Source organism: Petaurus breviceps, unplaced genomic scaffold (assembly GCF_028583685.1).
Source record: "Petaurus breviceps papuanus isolate PSGF00001 unplaced genomic scaffold, PetGlider_PUasm1.0 90895, whole genome shotgun sequence".
NCBI lineage: Eukaryota > Metazoa > Chordata > Mammalia > Diprotodontia > Petauridae > Petaurus > Petaurus breviceps.
The window spans coordinates 28,486,844-28,499,314 of NW_027187372.1; the positions used below are offsets into that span (position 1 = coordinate 28,486,844).

General features: G+C 45.0%; 1 protein-coding gene across 3 annotated transcripts in view; it reads left to right on the forward strand.

Annotated features, from left to right (window-relative positions):
- Positions 1-2,213: 2,213 nt before the first annotated feature.
- The window catches only part of PPFIA4 (PTPRF interacting protein alpha 4), a 63,593-nt gene continuing 53,335 nt past the window's right edge, over positions 2,214-12,471 (forward strand). For all 3 annotated transcript variants that reach the window (XR_011165742.1, XM_069074600.1, XM_069074601.1), the window contains exon 1: positions 2,214-2,344. The gene's annotated coding sequence lies outside the window, so the exon portion shown is untranslated. The remainder of the gene's footprint in view (positions 2,345-12,471) is intronic.

Here is a 12,471-nt window from a genome sequence, read left to right on the forward strand (position 1 = left end):
TAAATGAATAACATTGATTCATCAGTTCTTTCTAAAATGGGCTTCCTGGCTTAACTAGGAGGTCCTGATTTACTTTACCTTTTACTCAGCTGCCTTTGACACCAGCCTGGGTGCCTCCTGAAGCCTGATGTTTGCAGATTTGTGTATTCCCTATAATAGACAGGGGTGGAGTGTTTCTATAGCTGGTGATCTGAGAAAAGAGAACAACTGTTTTATGTGAAGCTACCTTATTGCTTTTTGATGATCTTAAGGTCTCATTGGAGGTGGTGGTGATTGGTTAGACAGTTAAATCTTACCTAGAGCCTGGCAACAAAATAGAACCTTTTCTAAATGAATATTTGCCCCACTGCTTTTTTCTTCTGCATGGGTTCTAGAAAATTCTGAAAAATCGCTGCCTGATAATGCCGCTTTTGTCTGTTATTAGGCCTACCTGGCCTCGTTCCATACCTTGTGTGTCCTGAGTTGTTAAGAGGATGGGTGCTTGGGATGGCAACAACATTTGGGGTTGTCACCAAGACACAGGGAGGTTCCTTATAAACTCCCCTATTTTATTTTTTTGCCTTTTGGAGGGCATTTGGGGTTAAGTAACTTGCCCAAGGTTACACTGCTAGTTTTTTTGTGGGGGTGTTAAGTGTCTGAGGCTGGAACCGAACGAACTTGGGTCCTCCTGACTCCAGGGCCAGCGCTTTTACTCACTGTGCCACCTAACTGCCCCTAAACTCCCCTATTTTAAAACAACTTTTTTGGCATTGTAAGACTGTTTAATAGTCTCCCTGAAATGGAACTGCTTGAAATAGGGTGACTTTGAAAGAAAATGGAAGTGAAATTATTTCTTCTGTAGGTGTTTTGATTTGACTAATGCCTTGTTCACCTCTTTTCTCTTTGCAAAGCCAAACTTGAAGCTTATTGTACAAAAATAGTGCCAACAGTGGATATTGGCTCAGTTTTCCAGTTGGCATAAGATTACTTACCTCTTGAATTTAGTGATGATTAATCAAAACATCTTGATTTGAATGCTAACTGTGCTGTTTAGTAGCTAGGTGATGTTGAGCAAGTCACTCCTCTAAGCTCCAGTTTCCTCATCTATAAAATGGGAAAAATAATACCTACCTCACAGTTTGTGAGGCAAGTGCTTTCTAAACCTTTAAAGCACTATGTGTGAGTTGTCATTGACTCCTGTGGCCTTAGATGTGTCATTTGCCCAGCCTTTTCTAGATGTTTTCTATCTCAGTGGAAAGATTTGCATGTCCCAAAGCCTTTAACTTTGAGAAAGCTTCTCCCTTCTTCCCCACTCCCTAGTGTTTGTGGTGGTTATAGGTGATGTTGAACACGCCCTTTTCAGTTTTTTCCATGAATTGCCCCTTGAGAGCCAGCTTTGGTAAAAGGGCCTATAATGTTCTCACTAGAGATGGGCATGTCGTGTTCTGACTCATTGGGTTTTGAATCACACTCAACTTCCCCCACCTTCTAACTAAAACAGGAAAATGAAATGACATAGGAAATATTTTTGGAGAAGGGAAAAAGGAGAGCAAGGCTCAGTGTGCCATCCTGTTGCTGCATAAACGAGTATTTGCTACTGAAATAGAACATGTTATGTATATATTTATAAATACATATGTACAGAGTGCTGCATGTATATAAAAGATCTTCACACTTACAGCAGTGCTCACTGGGTATTCTTAATGGCTTCTGTAGGTACCCCGCAACTTACAAACCAGAGTGGGTAGAAGTGGCACCAGAAGGGAGCCCGGGGATCCAGACACATAGACAGCCCGCAGCCCAGTAGGGTTTACAGCTTGGGCCCCTGTCCCACTGCCCGTGCAGCATGGCCAGCACACCGCTACCGCACTGATCCTGGCAGAACCTAATGGCACCTGAATATCTCAAGTTTTCCCACCTGAAAAATGGGTCTATTCCCCTCTCCCTGAAGCTGGGGCAAATGCAGGACTAGGGAGCAGGCCTGAAATGCCAAGACAACAAAGCCTGGGGTTTGGATGTCGCAGTGGGTTGGGGGCCAGGCCAAGAAGGCCGAGGTTGGGAACAGCCAGCTAGCACTTGGCTCCCAAACCCCGAGTTAATCCACATCTGACCAGGGGCCCTACCAAGATGGCGCCAGAAGCGGCGCGACCCTCATCACGTGTCCGGGGCGGGGTCTGCGGCGGGGCGGCTCCGCCCCCGGAGGCGGGGACATGCTAATGTACGCGGCTGGGGGCGGGGCCTCGGGCCGGGCACCGGCTGAGGCTGCAGCCAATTCGGCTTGGGCTCGGCTCCCTCGGACGTGCGGGGCTCCCGCGGTCGGGGGCGGCTCCCTGCTGCCCGTGAGCGGCGCTGGCAGCGGCGGCAGGTGAGGGCCAGGAGGGAAGCGGGGGGGCAGGGTTACTCCTTTCCCCCCTCCCCTCCCCCCCACCCCTCAGCCAGGCCTAACCCCTGCGGGGCTCTCGCCCGGTCTGCTGGCGGCGGTGCCTGCGGCATCCTAGGAGAGAGCTCTAGCTCCTGGATACCCTCTGGCCGGCAGGTGTTGACTCGGCCCCTCCTGCCTCCCCTTCGGCTCCACGGCCCTTGCCCTTGAGTGTAGGGATGGGGGTGGGAGGCGGGGAGTGGGGTATGATGCATCGTCTGCGAGCGGGAGCGGGGAGCCGGGAGCCCTTGGTTCCTCCCTCCTCCTCCCCGAACTGACCCCCGCCTCCAGCTCTACTAGCCCTGGGGTGGGGGCGGGGAGGCTGAGTTGGCCCCTGCGAGGGGATGGGGTGGGGGTCGTCGTGGGCAGCACCACCCTTCCAGGAAGCTCACCTAGTGCCTTCATCAGCTCAGCTCTCTGGGCAGGCAAGGCCCTGGGGGGCGAGGGGTGTTTGGGGTGGGGTCTCTGCCCGAGGCTTCTTCCCTCACACCACCTCCCTACGATTGTCTAACCCTTCAGTCTTCTGGGTAGCGATGCCCTCCCTCTTTGCAGTGCTGAACATGGGGGGAGGTGGCCTGCTGGCCAACCCTGGACGGGGGTCCTGGACCCAGGGGGTCCCCGCACCTGTGAGGAAAGTGAGAATCTGCTGCCATCCGGGTGTATGTGTGTGTTTCGGGCAAGGTTCCTCTCCAGATTGTGTCCCTTTACCAAATGGGGGAGGGGGGAAAAAGAGGTGGTGAAAAGATTGTAAATGTGATTTATGGTTTTCTTGGTGGTGGGGGTAGGAGAAAAGTGGGGATCATGGGAGAGGAGAGAAGGAAGTGCCACTAGGAGGTGATGTCACTCCTGGGAAAGACTTGGGGTAGACTCCTAGCAATGGGGCTGTCTCCCCACTCCCAGCTTCCCTTCCTGATGTGGAGGAAAGAGGGATGATGAGGGAAGTATTGTTCTGGGTTTATATCCCTCCCACCTGAGAAGGTTAAAGGGCTTCTGGCTTGGGCTTAAAAGTGGTCCCTTGGGGCTGCCTTGAAGTCACCTCCAGGGACACTTGCACTGGGACCTCAAGCACCACTTTATGTGTGTATGTGTGTGTGTGTGTTTGAACAGCAAAATGTACTTTGATCCAGTCTCCCCTTCCCTCTATTTGGATGTAACAGATCAAAGCAGAGAGAGAGAGGACCACATCCTTTCAGCAGGCTTTTTGGATACTCCCACAGTATAGCTGGCCAGACATTCTTGGGGAAGCTGTCCTGACTGGAAGGACAGGCCTGTATTATTTTTTCCCCCTTTGTCGTTTTCCAAGGCTTTGTCCTGCAGCTCCTCGATGCCTGAATTTAATGGCATCTGGAAGTAACTGGATGATGAATGGTGCAAAGGTTATTAAGGGCCAAGATTGCACTAGGCACTGGGCACAGATGATATCTCTGGAAGGAGGAAAAGTGTGGGGGAGGAAACAGGGTTGGGGGAGGGGGGCAGAAAGGAAATTGTACTTGTTGGCATCAAGGATACTGCTGTGAAACAATATCATGATGTCATAACCGTGGGGGTGGCATCAAATCTGGGGCTTGAGGGTGGGTGGAATGCCAGGCTCCCAAGTATCATCTGGGATCTGATTGCTGTGGTCTAGCTGAAGGAAATTGTAGCTGGGGGCCATTTGCAGTATATTTTTTAGAGCTTCAGAGGACAGTGGAGGTGGGGAAGGGAACAAGATGCCCATGATAATGCCATTAAGATAAGCCATTGTGATAAATGAGGACCTTTATGCGGGACTTGGTACAGGTGCCCTGTAGGGCTAGAACCCTGAGAAAGCTAGCTGAGATCTTCTTCAGCCAAGGACTCAAGGACTTCACCCAAGTCCCTTGGGGCTTTTGGCCCTCTCCTGTTGAATTGGCAAATAGCCTGAGCTAACTCTCAAAATGAGGTGTAATAGGGGTGTGAATGGTGGTGATAGGATTGGCATTTAGAATCAGGAGTGGGGGGAATAAGGGTAGGGTGTAGAAAGCTGTTATAAAGTTCTTTTCTTAGATAGGAAAATGGGAGGAACGGCCAAAAATGAGTGTTTGTGTGTTTCAGGGCCACAGGAAGTCACCATCTGTCCCTTTCTCTGTCCTGAGAGCTCACTGACCTATAATTAGCTACAGAGGACATGTGTGGTGCTGGTTTTGGACGACTGTGGTGCTGTGGGTAGCAGGGCACAGAAAGCTCCTCATTCTAAGGGGAGCCCTGGCTTGACTCCTAGGATCATATAAAGAAATGGATACCATCATAGGACTTAGAGCTGGAAAATACCCTTAATATTATTTGGTCCAAATCCCTTGAGGATTTTATGAATAAGGAAATTGAAGCCCCCACTACCTCCCAAAAAGAGGAAGTAACTGATCCAAGATTGCAGAGGCAGCAGTAAGTATCAAAGTCAGAATTCAAACCCACATCACCTGACTCCATGTTACCACTTTCACTAGTGAGTCACTTCAACAAACATTTATTGAACACCTACTGTGTGCAAGGCATCATTCCAGACAGGCTAGATAGATAAGACAGTAAAGGAAGTCTTCAAGGAACTTACATTCTAGTAGGGGTGATTATTACTTGCGTCACATAAGTGAATACAAGGTAATTTGAGGAGGAAGGGTGAACACTAACAACTAGGTAGACCTGGGAAGGTAGGAGCTGAGTTCAGCCTTCAGGAGAGGTTAAGATCCCAGCATGCTGCCATGAGAAGGAAATACATTCTAGGTATTAAAAATTGCTTGAGGATTATAACGCATGGAAGAAGAAAACTGAATGTAAATTTTTGGGAGCATCTCAACTATAGAAAATGAATGAGTTTGGGGACGACTTTGGCTGGGAAGAAGAGTGTCAAGTGGAGTGAAGTCAACTGGCCAAGTAGGTAGGAGCTAAATTGTGGAAGGCTTTAAATGCTGTGCTATATTTTATTGTAGAAAACAAGATTCAGAGCCAGAAGAGAGCCATTGCAGATTTGAGATCAGGAGCATAGAACACGGTCAGACCTGTGCCTTAAGTTGTTTTGGCAGCGGTCTGGAGGATAGTTTGGAGAGTGGAGAGATTGGAAATTGGGAACTCATTTAGGAGGTGCTTACAATAGTCCATGCAGGAGGTGATCAGGGTTTTAACAGGTTGATGATCATGTGAATAATAAGGGGGAGATGGATTTTTGGAGGTACTTTAAAATGTAGAGTCAACAGTAGTTGGCAACTGATTGATCTGAAGAGTGAGGGAGAAGGAAAAGTCCAGGTTGACTCAGAGCTTATGGATCCTAGGAATTGGAAGAATAGTGGCACACTCAGCAGAAAGAGGGAACTTTTAGAGGAGGGGTGTGGGTTAGGAGTGAGATGAGTTCCTGTAGAAAAAAATGAGACTGTGATGGGATACAGTGAGTATATGATGAAAAGAAGAACGGGAAGGGAGTTGGAAGAGAGAGGCTGTCTAGTTTGAGGGTAAGAGAGGCGTCAGGATTTGCTGTCCTATACAGGACGGAAGTGTTATTTATAGATGAAACTCAGGGAGCTGTGGTTGGGGGACAGGGTCAAGGAAGCTCTGACAAATGTCAGAGGCAACAAAAGCTGTCACTGAGAGAAAGATCAGGGGTTCATAGGTAGAGTTGGGAGAGATCTTAGACATCTTGTCCAACTTCTTCATTTTGCAGATGAGGAAACTGAGGCATCGGGAAGTTAAGTGTCTTGCCCAAGGTCTTGCAGGTATTAAGCAGCAGAGTTGGGATTGGAACCCAGCTCATCTGGGACATGTGCAGTGGGAGAGAAGCAAAGGTCAAGCACCAGCTTGGCCAGGGGTCCCTTCTCTTGCTTTTCAAATTGCTTTCCAAAATGTTTGTACTGATTCACATCTCTGTCAACAGTGTGTCAGCGGTTCTATCTACTCATAACTCCATCCAACATTGACTATTCTCATCTTTTGTCATCTTTCCCATTTTTCTGGATATGAGTTAGTAAAACCTCAGGGTTGTTTTGACTTGCATTTCTCTTATTTATTAGTGGTTTAGAGTAGCAGTTAGTAGTTTGCAATTCTTCTTTTTAGAACTGTTCTTCATATCCCAACAAAACGTTTCAAGAAATTTGAGGAGAGAAGGATCCCTTTGAGTTCAAAAGTGTGTAGGGTTAATATTAGGGAAGTGTCCTTGGAAAAAATTCTCCAGGAACTAGGCCTGGAAGGAAGAAATTGGAGTGGTGGTGTTGGGCAAGTGCAGATGTGAGGGTTGGCCTCTGAGAGTACAGAAGAGTTAATTGAAATCCAGGAACATCAAGTTGCATGATTTGGCTGAACATAGAGTGTATTATGGAGACTCACAGGAAATATGGCTGGAGGGTTGGATGGCCTTCAGTGCTAACGCATTTGTGGTATAGTGTTTCTGCCTTAATTCTGCCTCAACACTTGCTAGCTCTCTGTGACCCTGTGCAAATCACTAGACTCTTCTGAGTCTCAGCCCCCTCATTTCTAAATTGGGGATACTACTTGCTGTATTTACCTCACAATGTAGTCATATGGATCTGGTGAAATAACATAAATTGCTTTGCAAACCTGAAAGCCTATACAGATGTAAGCTTTTTATTTTATATGTTCCAATATTTGGAATATATTATATATGACCTGTAGTCATTGGGGTTTTGCAGCAGGGGTCAGTCTTTAAGGATGATTATTTGGAGAATGGGAATTTGGAAAGGGGAGAAATGGAGACAGGAATGTCATTAGGTCACGATCACCTAGGAAGAGATTGTTGTTCAGTCATTTTTCAGTTGTGTTTGACTCTTCATGACTCCATTTGGAGTTTTCTTGGCAGAGATACTGGAGCAGTTTGCCATTTCCTTCTCCTGCACATTTTATAGTTGAAGAAACTGAGGCCAGCAGGTTAAGTTGGGTTAAATCACTTGCCCAGAGTCACATAGCTAGTAAGTGTCTAAGGCCTGATTTGAACTCAGGAACATGAGTCTTCCTGACTCTGGGCCCAGCATTCTATCTAATTGACCACCTAGCTGTCCCCTAGAGATAGATAGAAGTTCGTTAAAGTGTCAAAATAGGCACTTAATAAATACTTGCTGGATTGGGATCAGCAGAGCTGGACAGCTGATTAGATATGGGATTGAAAGAGGGAGAAGAGTCAAAAATGACACAAGGGTTTGTTTTTTTTTTTGCATTTGGATGACTTCTTTCATATAACACCCTTTCAGTTATTTGAAGATAGTTATCATCATGCCCTGCCCCCAGATCTTTTCTCTTCTCTAGGCTAAACATGCCCAATTTCTTCAACTGATCTTTCTGTGACAATCCTATCGGCTAGATAGGGCACCTGCGGCCTAGAGAGTTGGGCCTGGGGCTATATATTAATGCTACCACTAACAATAGTCATCTGCTTGGTCTGCCTGGTACAGGTTTCTCCTTTTTCCCATCTTTCCTCCAAACAGCTGACAAACTGCTATTCCTAAAGCATAGATCTGAAATAGGTGCCTTTTCTACTTGAGAAGCTTTAGTGATTCCCTGTTGCCTCTAGAATGAAATAGAAACTTCTCTTTTTGGCATTTAAAGCCCTTTCCTATACTGATTTCTCATCACTCTCCCTCTCAAACTCTGTGTTCTAGCCCAACTGGCCTTACTTGCTAACATTCTTGTAACATTCCATTTTCCCCCTGTTCCCCTTAGCATAGGCTGTCCCTCATTCCTGTAATGCTCTCCCTCCTTACTTTTTATCTTTTGGAAAAACATAGTTCCGTTCAAAGCTCAACTCCAGGGCCGCCTCCTATAGGAGGCCCTTCCTGAGCCTCCCAGCAGATTGAGCCTTCTCCTATCTCCACAACTACTTTGTAATTACTTTGATATTTTGCATTTGTTACTCTGTGTATGTATTGTTCCTTTCAATTAGAAGGTAAACTCCTTGCAGGCAGGGAATATTTCCTCTTTTGGTTTTTGTACCCCTGGCCCATATCTAGATACTCAACTCAACCGGGGATCTTACTGATCTTAACTGCATTGGCTGTTCTCTCCAGTGATACAGTTTATAACCCATCCATGCCTGTCCTCCTGCCCACATCTTCCCACAAGTTGGCCACAAGGGCTCCACCTGACATGCTGAAGACCTTCATCACTTCCTTCTGACGTTTTAAGGATACCATAGAGATTACCAAGCTGTTACTGCTTGTCTGTGGTCATCATGAATAGCTCATCTTCTCTCTCTTTTTTTTTTTACTGCTTGAAATCACCTGTACTTTAATTCTTTTTTTAAAAAATTATTTACTTTTAGTTTATAACATTTATTTCCTCAAGTTTTTGAGTTCCAAATTTTCTCTACCTCCCTTTCCTCCCTCCCCACCGCCATGGCAGCCTGCAATCCCGTATAGCCTCTACATATACCTTCACATTAAACATTAGTCAAGTTGTAAAGAAGAATCATAACCAATGGAATGAACAACGAGAAATAAGAAACAAAACAAAATGCAACGAAAAAGAGGGAGATCAAGTAGTTTGCTTCAATCTGCATTCAGTCTCCAAAGTTCTTTCTCTGGATGGGGATGAGCTTTTCCATCATGAGTCCTTTGAGTTGTCTTACAACCTTGCATTACTGAGAAGAGCCCAGTCTATCTATCCAAGTCAGTCATCACAGATACGATGTGTCTGTAATGGCATACAGTGTTCTCCTGGTTCTGCTCCCCTCACTCAGCATGTTTCATCTTCTCTTTCTTTGATGACATCCTTTACTCTGGATCTCTTTTGGAATTCCTCATTTGTTATAGTTTGCTGACTGTTTGCTCCCGCCATTTATTGCCCTCTGTGGTACTCATTTTTAATCTTTCAGAGACTCTTGTATCTTGTGTTTTTCAGTAATATAGCCAGAACATATCGGCATTAGAAAACTGCATCTTTATTTTGGGAGAAGTCTGGAGTCATTAAAAGAGTTTTTGCAATTTTATGAAGGCAGCCCAGCCCACTCCATTTCCTGTCTAACTCTAGCCCAGATTCACTGTGTTTTGTATGTGCACAGGTGGGTGTATGTGCATGGTCATATAATGCATGCATCATTGATACACATATGGTCAAGGGCCATTGGCTGTCTACCTGCATGTCATATTCTGGGTGATGGACATTCTTTATCCACTTGATTTTTCCTGTGTGAATAGTCAGGCCATACTCTTTTGAGTGGTTCTAGATCCCTTTCAGGAGTCTCTGCAATGTTATAGGGTTTGATATAACCAGTGTGATGTTGTTTGCCAACAAAAGATCTAGAGGATCTCCCTGTCCTTAAAGAATCACTCTTCACACATGATGGAAAGTGCCAGTCACATCCAGAGAAAGAACTATGGAGCTGGCATGCAGAACAAAGCAGACTATTTCATTTTTTTTGTTTTGTTTTATTTTTTTTCTTTCTCATGGTTTTTCCCATTTGTTATAATTCTTCTATACAACGTGACTAATGTGAAAATGTGTTTAATAGGAATGTACGTGTGGAGCCCATATCAGACTGCAAGCCTTCTTGGGGAAGAAGGGGAGAGGGAGGGGGAGAAAATTTAAAACTTATGAAAATGATTGTTGAAAACTAAAAATAAATAACTTAATGAAAAAAAATTTCTCTTCTACTTAGACTCTTCACTGGATGTCTTCTGTCTCAGTGGCAAGCACTTTTGGAAAGCACCTGGTCTTTGTTTAATATCTCACCTAATGTTTGTGATCAGAAGGTTGCTGAACAAGGTTATCTCTGTGATATATCTTATAAGGAATCTTGAATGATTTTTATATATAGATGGGGTGGTACCTTATTGAAAGAAAGCCTCTTTTTCCCCCTCTACTGAACAAAATGCTTTTTAGGACATCAGCAAACAGTAAGCCTAATGGGATCTTGTATCCTTTGAGTTGTATGATGGTAAAGGTGTTGTCCACTGTGGAATCTCACTTGGCAAAAGCCTCCCAGTTCACTTCTAATATTCTCATCAAGAATGCCCTTGTAGAAGATTCTCATAAAAATTTAATGTAGATGGGAAATAGGCATATAGGTTGCTAGTTGATGGTTTCTCTTTTTTCAGTATTAATGAGGCCTGAGATTTTTTTCCCATTCATTTAGCATCTTCTCCTTCAGATGTATTGTGAATCAATTCCTCGGTGCCTCATAATTGAGTCTCCTCCAGCATGGATCGCCTCTTGTATACTTGGTTTAATACTGCTGCTTTTCTTCACTTTGTTCTCTTTTGTGCTATTTTTATTTCCTCCATAAGCACATCTGGGATTATGATGTTAGAGTCCAAGTGTGGTAGCTCTATTGTTCTTGTCGGAGAAGACAGTTTATTATAAAAGGACAGTTTATCTTTTCCATTTTTCTTCGGTTTGTTGATTTCTTTCCATTTTTACCCTTAGGTAGCACCTCTTTTGGGTTTGCTGCCCCAAACTTGGCTAGCAGGTTAGGTCCTCAGAGAATGAATACTTCTTTCAGGGTTCTTGGAATAATTCTGAGGGACCAGAGTCTCTTTGATTCGCGAGCTGCCATCGGCTACTTCCCCAATATTAATCAACCAGTTGATATCAGTTAGCTTTTACAAAAGGATATTTACTAAGAAGGTATAGTAAGGACAGAAGTACACAAACATTCCTTCCATACTCAGGAATACAATCTTCTTAGGATAGTGAGGTTAAGCCTAAAGTGGTTGATATAAAACATTCCCTCCCAACTCAGGGATTCTCTCTCCCCTACCCCCCCCCCCCTCCCCCCCCCCCCCCCCCCCCCCCTCTCTTTCTCTTACTCACTCACTCACACACACACAGAGTCGTTGGGGAGAGTGGCCTCAAATTTGGAGCACAAAAGGTACTGAGGAACCCAGGCAGAGGACCTATGGGGCTGAGTAGTATCTCACAACTTCTGATCCTGGGAATCCTTTTCTCCCTTCTGTTCTCAACTTTATTTGGGGGCAAGTAATAACCAGCTGGGCTGACGTTTTCTAGAACTCGGTGTCTCAACTGCTGGACTGTGCTCACTTGCTGTGTAATCTAATCCTTCACTGTTGCTGTTGGCTCCAGTTGTCTCTGCTACCAGTTCTGATTGCTGGTGGCACCTGAAATGGCTCTCCTGGACATCTCAGAACTCACAAGGCCACAACCCACTCCCTTCCTTTTCTGGAGACTCATTCATCTGAGATCAAGAAGGGAACACAGTAGAACCAAAGATTCCATGTACTCCAGAGCACATGATGTCTGGGTGAGAGATAGGGTACTCTGCCCTTCCCCCATGTGGTGGCAGCTCACAGAAATCCTTCTCACTGGGAAGCTGCCAGGGAAGAAAGTGAGAGATCTTCCGCCTGAGCCTTCTGTATACTCCTTCAGTTCTGGCTGCTCAGCCGGTTAGAATGCCAGAATGCTGCTAGTCACTCCCAGCCAGTAGTAGGCTCACTGAGCTGCCATGTGTTGGATTGAAGCCAGACGGGAAGTACTGCACATGTTCAGTATAACCCACGAGGAACAGGCAAATCTACCGTACTCTATGGATTGGGCCCTCATTGACTCTTCTTGTGTTACATTTAAATACCCTTGGGATATATTTGCTTAGTTGGATCTTTCACTAAGCCATCTTTTAGACTGATTTTTACCTTTCATTGCTACTTCCCGCTATATAAGGTGATATTACTTATAATAATCTTTCCTCATGAAGCTTTTTCTAATTCCCTCAGCTGCTAGAGCCTGCCTCCTTCCAAATTACCTCATATATATTTTGTTTATATGTACATATTTGTATGTAGTCTCCCTTGTTAGAATGTAAGCTTCTCAAGGGAAGGGACTGTTTTGTTTTTATATGCCTGTCATCTGGTGTAATGTCTGGCACACAGTAGGCACTTAATACATGCCTGATTGATAGACTATGCTTCTCCATAAAATTCTGCAATAGGGATTTTTGATATGATTGATTTAGGAAACTCTCTGGATGAAAAGACTCCACTCTAAACTTGGATCAACACCTTCTTATCTTAGCAAGTTGCCTATTGAATGGCTAAGTTAAGAGATTTGTCCAAGATTATGTGACTAATAAGTGTTACTTGTGGGACTTGATCCCAAGTCAGCTTGGTTCT